This window comes from Dipodomys ordii, unplaced genomic scaffold, assembly GCF_000151885.1.
Source record: "Dipodomys ordii isolate 6190 unplaced genomic scaffold, Dord_2.0 Scaffold21, whole genome shotgun sequence".
Classification (NCBI taxonomy): Eukaryota; Metazoa; Chordata; class Mammalia; order Rodentia; family Heteromyidae; genus Dipodomys; species Dipodomys ordii.
The window spans coordinates 3,781,225-3,798,262 of record NW_012267237.1 but is presented as its reverse complement, the minus strand read 5'-3'; positions in this window follow the sequence as shown (position 1 = coordinate 3,798,262).

Below are 17,038 nucleotides of genomic sequence, written 5' to 3'. Positions count from 1 at the left end.
TATCTATCTATCTATCTATCTATCTATCTATCTATCTATCTATCTATCTATCTATCTATCTATCTATCTATCTATCTATCTATCTATCTATCTATCTGAAGCAAAAACGTGTTTTGTCATTATTCACAGTTAAGACTCAATTACAGGCATGCTCAAGGAGAACCGACTTTGCAGCCAGGCAGTGCGGGTGGGTGAGGAGTAGGGGCTTCGCCTGGGACACGGGCTGGTGGGGCACCCACCACTGGAGACCCTGTCTCCAGTGCCAAGCACCCAGGCACAGCTGACTTGCTTGGAGAGCGGACCCCACCAGAGCCCCCGGGCCGGGCCGGGCGGGCTGGAGGGGCAGGTTGGAGGACCAGACCCTGACTGCGGCCGGCCAGGATCCTGGGAGGCGGGGCCTGCCGGCGGAGCGGGTGCGGGAAGCGCTCCCAGGGCGCAGCCCCAGTTGGCAAGGTCCGAGTTGGGCCCCGCAGCAGGGAGAGCCAGGCCGGGCTGCGGCGCGCGCCCTCTGCCGGCGGCGCGGCGCTGCGCGCAGAGCTTGGATGCAGAAGGTTTATCCTCAGGCCCCTGGCTGTGCTGCGGGTCTGTGCGTGCCCTCTGCCGGTCCCTGCCCCCGGCGAGACCCCCGCGCCCCGTGCAGCGCCCTTCAGCCCAGTCTGCACCCAGGACTACGACTGGGAGCCTCTGGGCCCCGCGCCCTGCCAGGCTCCGCACGCCCCGGGTCTCCTTCTGTGCGCGCGCTCACGGGGAGCCAGGCACGGACAGTGGGTGCCTCTCGTGGATCTCCCCAGACGGACAACGTGTTCATCCGGACAGCGGACAGCAACTCCGTGCGGGCATCACGCTGCCCCCGAGCGCCGTTCATCTCAACACAGACGGTCGCCCTGCAACCTGAGATCTCCAAGGCCGGGGGCCCTGGGAGACACGTCCGCCGCATAAGTGCAGGTTTAGAGAGTTCACATCCATCCACCAGGCTTTGGCTGTCTAAAGCCTGCTTAGCTTCCTCTAGGGATCCTGTGACCCGTGGCCTTTGCGCGGTGCCAGGAGCAGCCAAGGCAAGGAATGGGTAGATTTGGATGGAGTGAGTTTCGCACAGCGGGGAGCCTGGGATCTGACCCTCACGTGGCTCCAGAGGTGAATGTGGCCCGCAGGGGCCATTGCGCCTTTCTGATGCTCCACAAAGAGCACCGCTCTCCCTCCTAAGCTGGGCCTCGGGACCAAGCACCAAGTACTCATTCCAGGACTCCCTGACTTAGACCCCCCAGGACTCAGGGTTCACAGCGAGCACTAAACTTGCTTGTCCTGCTATTTGCCAGGAGTCCTCTCTCCTCTTAAAGGTAACTGGCCTCTCCTAGCAACTCCAGAGCTTGGGTTATCTCGTCCACGTAGTTCACCTTTCTCTGCGAAAGGCTAATCCCTAGATCTTATCTTTCTCCACAGATGGAGGACTCCTGGAAGACCGGATCCATGGCTGGCCGTGTGGTGCTGGGGGAACCTTGGCACCAGCCTCTGTTGTGAGTCTAGCATCCGCTTCCTGAGGTGCTGAGCACGGGGTGCATAGGTGCAGGACAGCTCACTGCCGCCAGGGCCAGACTCCAAGCCACATGTTGACTTACCAGGAAGCCGTCATGTTCGTATTGGAAGCCGTTGGGCACTCCAGTTTACAAAACATGGGTGCCAGGTGGGCCCAGCCCTGCAGGAAGATGGTGGGCAGCCTGGTACTTGAGAAAGCAGCTGGAAGCCCTGGTCTCTTACTGCTCATGAGCAAGGAGTCCCTCCCAAACTCTGTCATCCCTCCACAGAACAAGGCTTTAGGTGAAGATGGGGGCTGTGCCTAGGGCCAGCTGTGTGCTGGGGCAGAACCGGCACCATCAGAGCCACTCCTGGGGCAGGAGGTAGCTTCTGACATGTCCACCCCTCAGCCCCACCTTCTGCAATACAAGGGGAGGCTTACACTAAATATGACTAGAAATGCATCTATAAATCGCAATCACCACAAAACATTTTGGACAAGCCATTACATTATCACATATTTAAGGGAGAAAAATCCAGTCTAGGTACTATGAAACATCAAAGGAAAATGGACCAGTAATGATTTTTTCTGCCAGTATCAACTTACGCAATCAAAGATCACTAACACAGAAGGAAAGTGAACCCAGGAGGGTCCAGCGGAAGCACTAACTCTACGGGATGCCAGGGACGTGTACAAGAGAATGTGCACATGTCTAGTGCACATGTCCGCATCTCTCTTCCGTCCGTAGGGATGATGTTCTCCCTTCATGGGTGCCTGGCTATGTGCCCCACTCCAAGAGGCATGGAGGTGGCTTTGAGTGGACTTTGTATCCCCTAAGTCAGTCAGTCTTGCCTGTGTGGAGTGACAAAGTCCTCACTTCCGGAGATGATGGGCGGAGGTCCGTCTGCCTTTTAGGCCACACAATGGAGCGAAAGTCTCAGGACACCAGGCAGGTGGGGGCCAACCTTGATCTGGTGAGAAATGTCAGCCAGGAGGAGGCGGTGTCTTGTTTTGTAAGTGTGGAAAAGTCTTTACATGATCATATTGAAGATAGAAAACTCCTGTGTGGATAATAGAAAATCAGAGCAGAAGGGACCCCTCATCTACCACCACTGTCCTCCCAAGAGACGTCTCAAGCAGCTTTTCCCTGGAGACTAGGGCACACAGGAAGCGGAGACTGGGTGGGGCCAATGGTCCCATGCGAAGCTGGGCCTCTCAGCTCTAACTCTTCGTGGTAAGTGCTGCCGCTGCTCCTTCAGGGCCAGGTGTTCAGCACCTACACTTGGGCTGAAAACATAGACAAGCCCTTCATTGCTGCCCATTCTTTTGGCTGAGACTTAGTGGTGCTGCCAGTGGAGCTGGTGTTTCCTGGACATCTGGATGAAAGGCCCCAGTTTTGGATCCCTCACCAAAGAGGAGAATGAGGTTTAGTGGAGCACAAATGCATAGCAATAACTTGATTTGAAAATGGTAGCCTGCCTTTGCTTTCCAGCCCTGAATAGAGGGCAGAAATGGCATTTCTGCTGAAGCTAGCGGCAGAGCTTGTCACGGGAACAGAGACATTTGTTAGGCCTCTGCGCAGTGGATGGTCTCATTTGTAAAACACTCTGGCTATTCAGCCATTTAGCTGATTGTCCGAACTCTCCCAAACAACTCACTGTCACATCTTGGCATATAACAGTTATTTCCCAAATGGAGCCTGGCTACTCTGAACGATCTCATTCACAAGCTTGAGCCAATTTCTGTGTATCCTGTAATAACCATTTCCCATTTTGTGTTCACTGCTGAGGTAGCCACCTGTCTTATACATCAAACACATTGAATACATAAGATCTAATCCAATTACTACTTTAGAAATTCAAAACCTTGGCACTGCTCTTGGGATGAGCTACATGAGTGGGTGTTGCTTCTGTTACCGCTTCTACCTCTTAGGCCAGGTGACACAGCCACCTTCCTGGCCCTGCAGCTGCAGCCGAGCCCCCTCTGGCCGCACAGCTGGAATGGGGCCCACTGCAGTGTGAGCAGGCCTGTGCCCACGGCTCCACACTGGACTCCACTACAACGTCTTCTGGTCCCACCTCTCCTCCTGTGTTCCCTTCTTCTTCCACGCTGCCAGGTATTCAGAGTGGCAGGGATCAGAGGGAGATCGTTCATATGCACTGTCTCTCCAGTGGGAAAGCCATCCTCTGTAGCCCATAGCTCATTGCCTTGTACATAATATACCATCACTAAACACGGAATCGTAACGGTATGGGCTTGGCTCTGAGTGAATGAGAACCTGCACAGCCACCTTGAGAGAAACAGCCCGTAGTTTCAGACACTCCATCAGACAGTTCTTCATGGAGGAATTTGCATCGTGACTTTCCCAGCTGTGACTTTTTTTCTAAATCCCATCACCACATTTGGGGATATACAAAGATGTACTACAAAATTTAAGTGAAACTACTAGACATTTATACATTGCAAAGTAATTTATCCCAATGGTTTGAATCAACATTTACCTTTATAGTTCTAAAATAAAATTGATTTTTTTCAGATAATCTGTGCTTTTCTAGTCAAGAAGTCTCTAAGTGAAAAAAAATTGAGTTTTATATGCTTCACTTCCTGCTGCTTAAACATTGTCTGTACTCTCTGAATGATACACACACATGAGTACCTACTCAGTGCATTTATCTAAAACAATGTTAATGCTTTCATTAATCATCTAAGCTTCTCTGTGTTTGTAGGAAATTTTGATCCTCTTCAGTGGCAGGTTCTGCTTATTGTTTCAGTTTGGACACTATAATGCTAATACTTTTGTCTAATTAAAGCAATCCATATTCACTGTGCTAGGCTTGGATGAATTAAATAGACCTAGTCATCAGATAGAAGAAACAGATGATAAATGAACATCTGAATGAGACAGGTTATAAATTTGCTCTCCAAGAACCAGTGGCATCACAACAATGAGAAAGAATTGTCTCACCAAGGTGGAATTTACTTCTGCAGAAGAATGTGCCATCAACCAAAAATGCGGCAGGCAAGCAGGCAGAGCAGGCAGGCTGCCCCCTATTTACCTCAACACAGCAGGCCCCGCCCTCTGCTCAGATTGGTTGAGTTCAGGTTCACAATCCACTGGAGATTGGCTAGTTTGAATATGATAAACTGTATTTACACAGGATGATTTTGAAATAAGATTAACAGTACAAAAGTAATCTCAAAATATACCCACACTGTCTGCTATTTCTTGAATAGTAGGGCATCTCTTAATTCCATCTTGAAAAGAAACCAGGTTTAAGACAAGACCTTACATTTCCAAAAGCCTTTCTTATCCCCAAACAGTTCCTCTTTTCCCTAAGAAGGGACAAGCAGGAACTTCAGAGCGATGCCCTTTGACAGAAAAGACAGTTTTTCTCACAGACAACTAGATTTTAGGAGCTATGTCTTAGGAGCAGGGCAGTTCTGGAAAGACGGCAGGCAGAGAGAGGCAGGTTTCCACAGACTGGTGGCAGAGGATCAGCGAGGAAGTGCTCCGGGAAGTGTCCCCACTCCTGTTGTGAAGGTACATGATGCCAGAGAGAATTAACATCTGCCAGTGAATAGAGGCCCACTCCACCCCACCTCCGATGGCATCTGTGTATTTGTGGTGTGATGAGAAATCAGGAGTGAACACATGCAAATATGCTGTAAGAAGGAATTAGAAATTAATTTTGGACTCTGGTTTCTGAAATCCACGCACGGAGTCAGAGTGCAGATCTTTGATGCCCTGTTACTAAATGTGTACCTCCACCTCAACATACAGTTGTAATACTGTACTCAAGATAATGAAGGATTTTATGATAGGATAAAGGAGCCAAAATTTATATGTATAAGCTATAAAAAGATCTAAATGCTTAGATGCTAAAAATGTTCTAAAAAATGAAACATGTAGGTGAAAAAAATTGCGATATGAAAGGGAAATGTCAACTTTTTATATTACACGTATTAATTAACAAATTCCTGAGGTCGATTGTTGTTTGAATATGCCAATTTGAATATGCCAAATTTCAAAAGATTTGAAAACATGTCTTAATTATTACAGTCCAGTCCAGGTAGTTTGGGCAGTGAACCTCCCTGAGAGCAACCTCAAATGCAGGAAAATAAGTGTTGCTAGAAGCTGTTGAAGAGGTGGCAAGGCATTGAAATAGTGTGGAGCAAGACAAGTGACAAAGAAAGGTCAAAAGGGAAGCCCAGAGCTCCCATCTTTCTTTCTTCTAGGAGCCTCTGTTTTTTCTGGGCCAGAGAATATGGGTCTAACCATGAGCTGTGCACTCTGGGGAGGCCAGGAGAGCAAGGCCTGCTCTGAGCAGGGCAAGAATGGTTGACCAAGTCTCCAAGTATCAGGATGGGAACATGAGCAGCTACATGCAGCTACACCGGGGCGAAGGAAAGCAGAGTTGTATGCAAATGGAGGATCAGTGTTGAATAACCACGGTCTCCAGAATCGAATTTAATGTCTTAAATTACCAGGGCCCCAGCCACCTGCCAGAGGCAGTCAGGAATACTCCGTGAATGATGACAGTCACTTAGTGATCAAATTATTTCTGGATTATTTGCTATCAATTGCCAACACTCAATCATAGGCAACCATGCAGATAAGGAGAAAATAACACATTTTAAAAAGTGACAGAGAATAAAAACAGACTCAGGGGATTGAGATAATAGAGCTGCCTGATGCAGAATTTAGAATAAATATGCTTAACATGTTCCAAAGTGTCAAAAACAAGACTGTGTATTTTGGTTAAAAAAATAAAGAAACCATAAAGGAAAACCAATAGGGATTTCTGAATCTGGAAAACAAATAATAAAGATATCAGAAGAGACAGAGATTGATGAAAAACTGAAGTGGAAGGCAGAAGAAAATATTCAGAAGGAAGCTACCGAACACAAGAATGGATGAGAGAAAACTTAGAGCAGAGGGTGGTGGAGACAGTAGAGAAAGAACACCCAGCACGCATGGATCCCTGCAAGGAGAAAAGGGAGACAGCAGAGGGGCTTTCTGAAGGATAACAGCAAGGGGCTGAGAATGTGGAAAGAGTGACATTGATCAGACACCGCTTTGCGGAATGTCAGCCCTTTCATACAACACTTAAAACAATTTTAAAAATTCAAAAAAAGCAAGACAAACAAGATGCAAGGAAAGAGGTGAGAAACCATACTTCCATTAAGAATCTCCTTTTAAGGCAGTTCAGTAAAGAATAGACATACATGGGCATGCATGGCTATCGAAATGCTTTTGAATGTTATTATATAACATTGGGGTTAATAACAATCATGTAAAGTTTTCCCTCATTATTGGCTTTCCTACCATTAATGTAACAGAGAATTTAAAGTGTTCACATTAAAAGGAGTTGCTGGATTGCTTCATTTCATTAATTAAATTGCCTTAGAGTTGTCAATACGGAGCACTAAAAAAACAAATAAATCAAATAAAAAGCCTAAAAGAAAAAATGCTGAATCAGAATATTCTAATAGAGAAATCAGCTTCTGAACCCTGATTCAAAACCACTAGTCTCTTAATGTTTAACCTATTATTTTATGAAACATCTAATAAAAAAGGAAAAAATTGTTGAGCATCAATTTTCTTTTAGTTATTTGAAGCTATTTGTAGAACTACATTTCTTGAATGACTGATATAGAACACACTCTAGTCCACAGGGGGTGTGTGACCCATGTGAATGAGTCATGAGAGTTCCATGAAGTTTCTCCCTCTCCCCTGTCTCTGTCTCTGTCTCTGTTTCTCTCTCTCTCTCCTCTCTGTCTGTCTCTGTCTCTGTTGTCTCTATATCTGTGTCTGTCTGTCTGTATTTCTTTCTCTCTCTTTCTCTTTCTCTCTCTCTCTCATGCATGCACATACCCCAAACTGAAAAGTTCTTACATCTTGTTTCTACCCACTCTACAGGCAGTGAAGATCAGCTTAGATCCTAAATAGGAAATCTTATTCAAGGGAAAGCTTGCACATTACTGGATTGCCACTAAGATATTCCAGCCAATCAGTTGATGATGGGTATACTTCTGTGACATTTTTCCTGGTAGGATTAAATATGAAAATCATGTATCCTGGGCCTCAGGCTCTGCTCTCTGTGAGACGTCTGTAACATTGTTGACTTAGCATGTGTTCTAAGTCTCACAATTCGTCATTCCATAAACATGGAAGAACTCTGGAGCCATGAGAAATGCTGAAGTGTCCAAAAGTGAAGTGATAGCCCTGAAACATCCAGTGGACCACATGGCATCACGATTGGGTTTTATTTTAAATAAAGGTAGAGAGACAATTCTAAGACACAGATTAGAACAAGGTGACACAGGCCAAGGAACACCTGGAGCAAAGAGAAACCGTGAGACAAACCACAGACAATCTCATGTGCTTCTGCTGGGGCCCTGCCATCACTAACAATCCAACACCTGACCTTGTAAATAGAAAAACAGGTTCCCAGGCTGGGGGTACTGCCATAATCACAAAGTGCACCCAAGTTTTTAGCCTAGTGAATAAGAAACGACCTGCATTAAAATCTATCTCCAGGTGTCCTGGTGCTACCTGTGCTGCTGGACCAGAGGTCCGGAGGCTGAGGAGTTTATGAAGAGCATAAATCTGGTTACCACAGCCCTGGAAGCTGGAAGGCTCAGAACTAAGGCACTGTTGGGTGTGTGTGTGTGTGTGAGGGTGCCTTCCGCTGGGAAGTCGGTGGCAGTGTGGCACTTTCTTGCTCAGTGATGGGCGGTGGAGGAGCACTGCTCTTCCATGGCAGAAGGCCACAGGCCAAGCAGAGCAGAGCAGGGAGGAGGGCACAGGCTGGTGTGAAGAATCTGGGAGGAATGGAGGAGCACCTGCACTGAAAGGTGAAACAGCACAGAACAGAAGAGAAGACCCAGAAACAAGCCCACAGACACATAGCTGGCTAATGTTTGCTAAAGGAGTCAAAACTATAGGCGGGAAGAAAGACAGCCTTTGCAACAAATGGTGCTGGCAAAACTGGCCATGTGCAGGAAACAGAAACCAGATTCCCAGATAGCTCTGCACCAACATCAGTTCCAAACGGATCAAACACATCAAGGTAAGGCCAGAAACCACGAAACTTTTACAAGAAAGGGTAAACACTTGGGCTCCTGGGAACAGGTCAAAACTTTCTAAGCAAAGATCCAGAAACAAAAGAAATCAAAGAAAGAATTGATAAATGGGACTATATCAAACTTGAAAGTTTCTGCATAGCAAAGGACATAGCTAACAAGCTAAATAGAAAGAATGGGAGATTTTTTAACCTGCTCTACATCAGACAAGGGCCTAATGTCCAAAATATACTTAGAGCTTAAAAAGGAACCCTCAAAAAATAAGCCTTAAAGAACAACAACCCAATAATAAATGGACTAATGACTTATGGAGAAACTTCTCAGAAGAAATGAAAATAGCTGACAGACAAACGAAGAGATGTCAACGTCTCTGGCCATAAGGAAAATGCAAATTGAAACAACACTCCACTTCACCCCAGTTAGAATGACCAATATCAAGAAAACTAACAACAAATTCTGGCTTGGATGTGGCCTAAAGGAAACCCTATTACATGTTGATGGAAAAGTAAAGTTGTTAAAACCACTCTGGAAAGCAGTATGCAGGTTCCTCAAAAGACTAAACATAGAGTTTCCCTATGACTCAGCAATCCAACTTCTGGACATTTATCCACTAGAACACAAAGAAGGTCACACTAAAGCCACCACCATAACCATGTTCACTGCAGCATTGTTTACCATAAGCAAGATATGGAATCAGCCCAGTCATCTCTTAATGTATGAATGGGTCAAGAAAAGGTGGTATATACACAATGGAATTCTACTCATTCATCAGAAAGAAAGACATTGAACCATTTATAAGGAAATGGAAAGACTTGGAGAGGCTACACTAAGTGAAGAAGCCAGACCCAAAGAAGCATGGGTGGCATGTTTTTCCTCATTAGTGGGAACAAGAATGTGCCTATCAATCCAGCAGTAAGCACTCTGAGTGGTACCCAGTCTGTTATAAATTAACTGAAGTGTAACAGAATCTATACAGAAAGCAAATAGTATAGTCCTTTTGAAAGACTAAATCAAAGCCTAACAAAATGAATACTCAGAAATGGGTACTCCTTAGGGGGAGGGGGTCAAGAGGAGAGAGGTAGAAGAATGAAAGTGGGGAATGAGTATATTGCAGGCAAGAAGGCATTGTGTATACCACAGAATGGAGAAACACAGGGAAAGGACAGGTGGAAGGGGGTGGAGGTGGGGAAGGGAAGACCAGACCAGGGTGCATGGTATGCATAAATCGTTCTGTTACACGGCAAAAAATTCAATACGTAACCTAAAAATTAAGAAAAGTGAGGAGTGGGGGAGGGAGGGGGGCTGGGAAGGATGTGGAAAGGGGATCATCCATCAAGAGGTACTATGTTCATAAACTGCTCTGTTGAATGGTAGCTCCTTTGTACAACTTCCTAAAGAAAATTAAAATATACGGTTAGAAAAAAGAAAGGAGAAGTGGAACTCAGAACCAGCCAGGTGGATGTGCAGACTGTTTATGGTTGAGACCTGGAGGGGAAGGGTAGAACAGTGTTGGTTTTCTCAGACGGTGAAGCTAGGGGGTCTGCAGGTCACCACACAGGGTGTGGAGGGCTGAGAAGGTCTAGCATCTTCCCTGGGGGTAGGGTGGACGGGGTGACGGAAGGACCAGGGATCTCAGCGCATTCCACTTTGGGAAAACACCAAGGGAGTGTGTTAGCTTGTTTGTGTTCATCAGGGCAGGAGTGGCAAGACCCACGCATTTTAGAACAATCTGGGAGTGTTTCCACCAGACATGCCTGCATCAGGAAGTGTCCCAGCAGTGCCCCAGGGGTCTTGTCTTGGTAGTGCCGTCGGAATGGAGGGCACCAATGTCAGACACCCTGGGGACATGGAGAGGAGACTCCTGGATGTGACTGATGGTCAGGAACCGGGTGCAGGAGTCTGCAGGAACTGAACGTGAGTTGATGCTACTCTCCTCGCAGAGGTCACAGGTATGGTAGGTGAACCAGGAGAGTCTGGGCCCCCGGAGGAGGCGGGCACCGCTGTGGTGACTTGCAGAGAGCTCACTCACTTGAAAGCTACATGTATGCAGAGGGGAAGAGCCTGACCTGCTCCCTGGTGGGCAGAAGGGCAGGAAAGAGCAGATGCAGAGCTCCAGGCTTGGGCACCAGGCACAAGTTGGGGTGTCTCTGAAGAAGGGTGCACTGAGAAGGCGGAGCTGCATTGAGAAAGGTGGAATACAGGCAAAGAGGTGTGGGGAGGACCGCAGGGGAGATGAAAATCGACAGTCAATCATCCCCCAATGGATCATTGGTGACTTGAGGCAGGGAGGCTCCTGGGTGTAAGTCAGAGCAGAGACCTCCTGGGTGGTGTGAGCCTAACTGCAGATGCCTGAGGGAGAAGGCTGGGGATCCGTCCATGGGGCAAAGTGCCCTGGGCTGGGAAGACGTGGTCATGGACAGACGTTGGGGGAAGAACACCAGGGAAAGGGGAGAATCAACACAGGAAGGGGAGAGGGCTGGAGCAGAATCCCTGCAGAGTCATGGGTCATGGGGCCTAAGGGAGGATGGACAGACTGTCATGCCCTGCCCACAGGAGAGAAAATGGCTCCTTTCCCACTGCAGTACCTGAGATTCTCATGGGTCCAATTTCTAACCTCGAAATTAGGTACTCTTTCATAATGAGTTGTGTGCCTCTACCAGCAAGTAATTTTATAGCATAGAACAGATGTGACAAGAACACAGGCAGAGATGAAAATGCCTAAAACATTGCTTTACAGTCTTTGGCTATGGTTTCTGTTATCCTCTAAAGAATTTAGAGATCTGAACCAAACAAGCCCTGCCCATCTGGTCACCCCAGCCTCCTCCTTGCTCTCTAATTAATTGCTGTGCTCAGCGAGAGACCCACATCCCCAAGAAGTATGTACCTACTTCCCCTTAGCAACAAGAGCAGAGGAGAGTGGCTCATTGGAAGCCAAGCCTGAGCAATAGAACCAGAAAGGGAGGGCCTGGATTCTCCTGCCGGCCACTCAAACCTCGCACGGCCTTCAGGTCGGCTTCTTAGTCTTGGGGCCAGAATCCTGACTACCTGGAACTAAGTTCTAGTTTCTTCAGTGTTTCTGTTTCCCTCACTGATCTTTCCCCAGCCATTTTTGAAGCTACGACTCCAACGGAGGAGCGTCTACCTTTGTATGCCCCCTGCAGTCAGTACTCTTACTCTGCTGATCCCCAATGCACATCAACTTTCATAGTGCTCAGTTAGAAAACGGCACTTCCTAGAGTTCATATCCCAGCTAGACCTTAATAATCTGGATGGCAGGGTTGTGGCTTATGGCTTTTCATTTTCTCACAGACCTTTACCAATAACAATATATATATATATTTTTTTTAATAAAAACTCTTGTTGGTCCTAGTGGTGGAGTTGTTGAAGAAAGCAGAGCAGAACCGGGTAAAAATGTTCCTAGGAAAGACACATCAGCTTAGATCTTCAGAGCTCAAACCTTGAAAGGAGACTCTCCCAAAATTGTGGCCCTGACTTCTAATGAACTCTGAGATTGTAATGTCTTCCATGGTGGCTCTCAAAAAATGATGCTTATACCGTAATACTAAGACTTTAGTGTGTGTGAAGTTATCTAAAAACATCTAATGTTCACATGTACCTAAGTGAAGGTCCTTGGATTATTTAGGTGGATACTGAATACAAGGATAGCTGTCTTTTCAGAGACAGAAGAGGAAATTAAGGCCATGGGATGCCCAAGTACAGACTGGAGTGGTACAGCCACAGGCCAGGGAGCATCAGGTACTGACTGTCTCCCCCAGCGCTCAGAGGCAGTGCGGTCTTGTGAACATCTTGATCCTTGCAGCCTCCAGAACTGTAAGACCATCAAACCACCTAGCATTGGCTGTGTCATTGTGAAAACCATAGGAAACTCATGAAGCTTTGGGTACATCACTCACCTCCCAGTGACATGCTAATTCTGAGAGGTTGAGTCTCGAGGGCCCAGAGAGATCCAAGGAGGCCTGGGGTGTGCTGCAGCTTGCCTGAGCCTGGCGCTGTGTGAGCAGTGGATGCCCACTTGCGTTTGGCTGATATGAATATCTAGACCAAATCCTGGGGAAAATGAGCAGGTGCTTTGCAGGATCTGCCCTGGAGATAGTATTTTGTTTATATGTGAGGCATTCTTTGGGACTACCAATGTCTATTTCAATAGTGAGAAGATTTCCTAGGAGAGTCAGGTGTGTTAGTAACTCATATAATGCATGAAATGACATAATCTCCTTGTCCTGGGTACTCGCTTGGGCACAGAGGTATAGCTGTCAAACATGGACCCAGTGTTGTTTGAGTGTGTAGACACTTGCTATCTGGCCTTCTTCAGTCTCTCATTTAAATACCTGCAGCCAGTGGGAGGGATGGGAGTGTGCCTTGACCTTGGTGGCCAAGGGCATGCTAGGACTTGCAGCTGCTGGCCTTCTCCTGTGCACACCGCAGGCAGCACGGCCCTGTGCTCTTGTGGTCACTGCCGTCAGCTGCAGGCTCTGCAAAGAGAATATTACCAGGTGTGTGCAGCAGCTGTAGACAGAAGTCCCAGAGTAGATGAGATAGATCAGGAAGATGTGGTGTATATACACAATGGAATTCTATGCCTCCATCAGAAAGAATGACATCACCCATTTTTGTTAGGAAATGGAAAGACTTGGAAAAAAATCATATTCAGTGAAGTAAGCCAGACCCAAAGAAACATAGGTCCCCTGGTTTCCCTCATTTGTAATAATTAGCATATGTCTAGGACAGTCCTAGCAGAGGATCACAATAACTCAATAGCTATGTACATATGATCCTATGAGATGATGCTAATCAAAATGAACTCCAAGATATGGAAACAAGAGGCTTTTCTTTGTTGTTTTTAGTGTACTGTGTGAAGTTCTTTCTTTTTTTTTTCTTTTTTCCCCCTTTGGTTTATCCCCTGTTGTCACTGTACTTGATTTTGGTAACTTATGTATTATTTATACATTTATCTGAACTAGGGAAGGGAAGGGGAACAACAAAATGGTGAGACAAAGGATAGAGGATGAACCAATGCAACAGCGATACTCACGAGGCAATACATTGGAAACGAACTGTAAAACTCAGGAGGGGGGTTAGGAGGGAAGGAAAGTGGAAGAAAAATTAGGAATGGGGTAACAATGTTCAGCAAGAAATGTACTCACTACCGTCCACGTGTAACTATAACACCTCTGCACATCTCTTTGACGATAAAATTAAAAAAAAGAAGAACCAATATCTCTTTTTGTCCATCTGTACACAGCTTATGTTTGTTTACATAAGCAAAACTGGGCTATTCTTTTAAAGTTGACAACAATTGGGATTTAGTCTTGGTATTGGGGGAAGCTTACTTCTCTCTTTGTTGTTATTATAAAGGTGATACACAGAAGGGTTACAGTTAAAGTTCTTAGTTCTTAAAATGCTATGCAAATCCTTTATTGAAGGTTCTATGCAGTTTTACTCCGTTACTTTCTAACTTTATGTTGCATGACTTCCCTGAACTTTTCCTTTTAGCAAAATAAAACCTTTTGTGATACCCCCTCAAAAAAGAAATGTACCCGTTAAGTTACTTATATAACTGTAACCCCTCTGTACATCACCTTGACAATAAAATTAAATTTTAAAAAGGTGCTGAAGATTGTGTGAAATGCCATATTTCCTCCTCAATGCTAGGTGATGAAGGCAGTATAAAGTCAGGTAGCTTAGGTATCAGCTTGTGTAGAGTCTTTTGTATTGGAGATTAGAGCAAAGACCCAACCTCTGAGGTGATCGACCTATCTTAGTACATTTGGGCTGTAATACCAAAGTGCCATCTACTCAGTAGCTTACAATGAATAGGCATTAGCTCCTCACATTTCTCTAGGCTGGATGTCCATTACCAACTCACCAGCAATTCAGTGTCTGGATCCCCACTGGCTGCTTCTGACCCTGACCTTCATGGTGGGAGGGATCTGGGAGTGCTGCATGCCAGCCTCAGGCCTCAGTCACCTGCCAATGACCTATCACCTCGTTCAATTCCATGGGGTTGTAGATGTGGGCATATTTGGAGGGACTACAAACAGGCCATTCAAAAGCCTGTGTCTTGAGATGGTGCCTATAGAGGAACATGGCTGCACTGTCTGACACAGTTTCTGGATTGAATTCCCTCCAGACACAGTACACATTCCCTACCATTTGTTTCCACTGCGTAAGGCTGAGGCTAAGCAATTTTTTCAATGAGGCTGTGAACCAGTCATTAACAGAATCAGTAGGCTTTTGACATTCTGAGACTTCATTTCATGCTTTGCCTGAAACTAAGTTCTTACAAAATTTGAGCTATTCATATTCACTTAAAATAGACAATACAGGGCTCTTTCCTGCATGGTAAGAGAGGCATGTGGAGGTTGCTGTAGACTGTGAAAGAAGCAATCTAGCGGTCTCTGTCCTATGAACCCAACCACGCAGCATCAGGAGCACGCTGGGTTGCTCCACTTGTAGAGCATCATGTGACCGTTAGTGAAGCGATACTCTGAGGAAAGACCTCCTGTTCCTACAGTCTCCTCGTGCAGACAGACCTGGACATGGTAAGAATGCATCCTTCCCCTCCTGCAGCAAAGACCTGGCCAGCACAGCGGGTGCACAGCGGGCCAATGGATGCTTCTCACTTCCTCTTATTTTCCTACTTACATTTAAACATAACAGGGTGCACGATCTGCATGCAAGTAGAAAATGTTTTTCAGAGGGGCAGAAAAATGTACACTTCAGTCTAAAGCTGGGTCCCTGAGAAATGGGGCAAAGCTTTGTTGGGTTTCATGTTTTGCCCAGTGGCCATTTTGACAGCTGGTGCTGCAGATGTGTTAAACAGGAGCAATTTTTCTGCGGGGAAATTTGGCATGCAGATTACATTAACATATGGCAAAAGCATTTTTAAAATCAGAAGGAGTAATATACATTAATGGATATTAAATGTGTGAAATACCACAGAACCCTTGCCATGTTCACACATTGGTTTCCAAGGATGGTTCTCAGGTAGGATTCCTAGTCATTTTAAGATCGTAAAGGTCAGAAAGTGGAAGAACAGGTCTGGTCCTTGGTTTCCACTCTGTCCCTCGTTTCAGCTCGTTTGGGAGAGTCCTGGTTGTGGTAGAAACACATGAGTAGGTTTTGTCCCATTTGCCAACATATGGGTTTCGGCCCTCACCCTTTGCCCACTCCAACCTGTGACTCAGTTTCTCTGATCAGCAGCATGCATGCTGCAGGTCCCATGTCACATGCTGATCCTATCTGGGTTAGGAAGTTCCCAGTAGGGGAGGCTTACTGAAGGTAGAAGAGAAGAGGAATGGGGCGTTTCTGCTTCTTCCTGTCCACTGTGAGGCATCTCTGTGACTTTATGTTTTCTCTGGCACAAGCTTCACGGCTTTCCATTCTGGATGACGATGTTAGTTTCTGATCAAGGCAGCACCATCCAGCACTCGGCCTCCAGGAGCTGGACACCCACTGTCTCTGTTGCAAGGCTGTTCCTGCCCAGCTTTGTAGCTCTTGTCTTGTGCACATATTTCCTGGGATTGGCTTCTTGTCTTTTATAGTCCCGAGTGTTTTTGTTTTGGTGGTCAGATCTTGATTGCTTCACTGCCTTTGCTGGGAAGAAGCAATCAGAGGTGTTTGGAGCAGCCCTGCTAGACAAGGCAGGCCAGCCAAGTGGAGGGAGTCTTCAAGCGGATTGCACAAGCATGGCCAGCTTGTAATGACGTGTTCAGCCAATGCTGAAGCTTTCAGCTGAGAGAACATTTGACTCTGTCAGGGGGACAAGACCAAGAGACATCAACCGAGTTGACAAATGTGGTATTGTTTGTCTGTACGTTGGAGCATGGGGCTTGCCAACTCAGTGACTCTGGGACCTCAGAGATCCCAAGCAGATGACTCAGACTCAGAGAATACCATCCAGAAGTTGCAAGGCAATATCCTCTTCTAGTGCCATGAGGGAAGGTCACCAAAATATTCTGGATAAAGGGTGTGGGGATCTCTGTAGAGTAGCAGCTATTCCAAAATTTATACTACTTTCCTTAGTTGATTCCAAATTTCTTCTCTTGAAAACAGTATTGTAATAATTAAATTACTATGGATCAGACATATTTATATATAGTGTGCATGTCAATTATAAATATAATATATCTATATCTAATGTATTTTTGTAATTCAAACTGCTAAACACCATTAATTGGATGGAGTGATGATGTGCAATTTATTACACTTTCCCAATGGCTTTCCTCTCACTGAGAATGCAAATTCGCTAGCTGTTGAAGTGGGACTGAGGCTTTCTGTGTGCCAGGTACTCTGTCTTTTGTAGACAGAGAACATCTGCCACATGTAATTATTATCCTGCCTTATTTGCTCCTATTCTTCCCTTCCAACCTCTGTAGCCACGAAAGAAAGTCCAACTGCATGGCAACTTTCACGGTT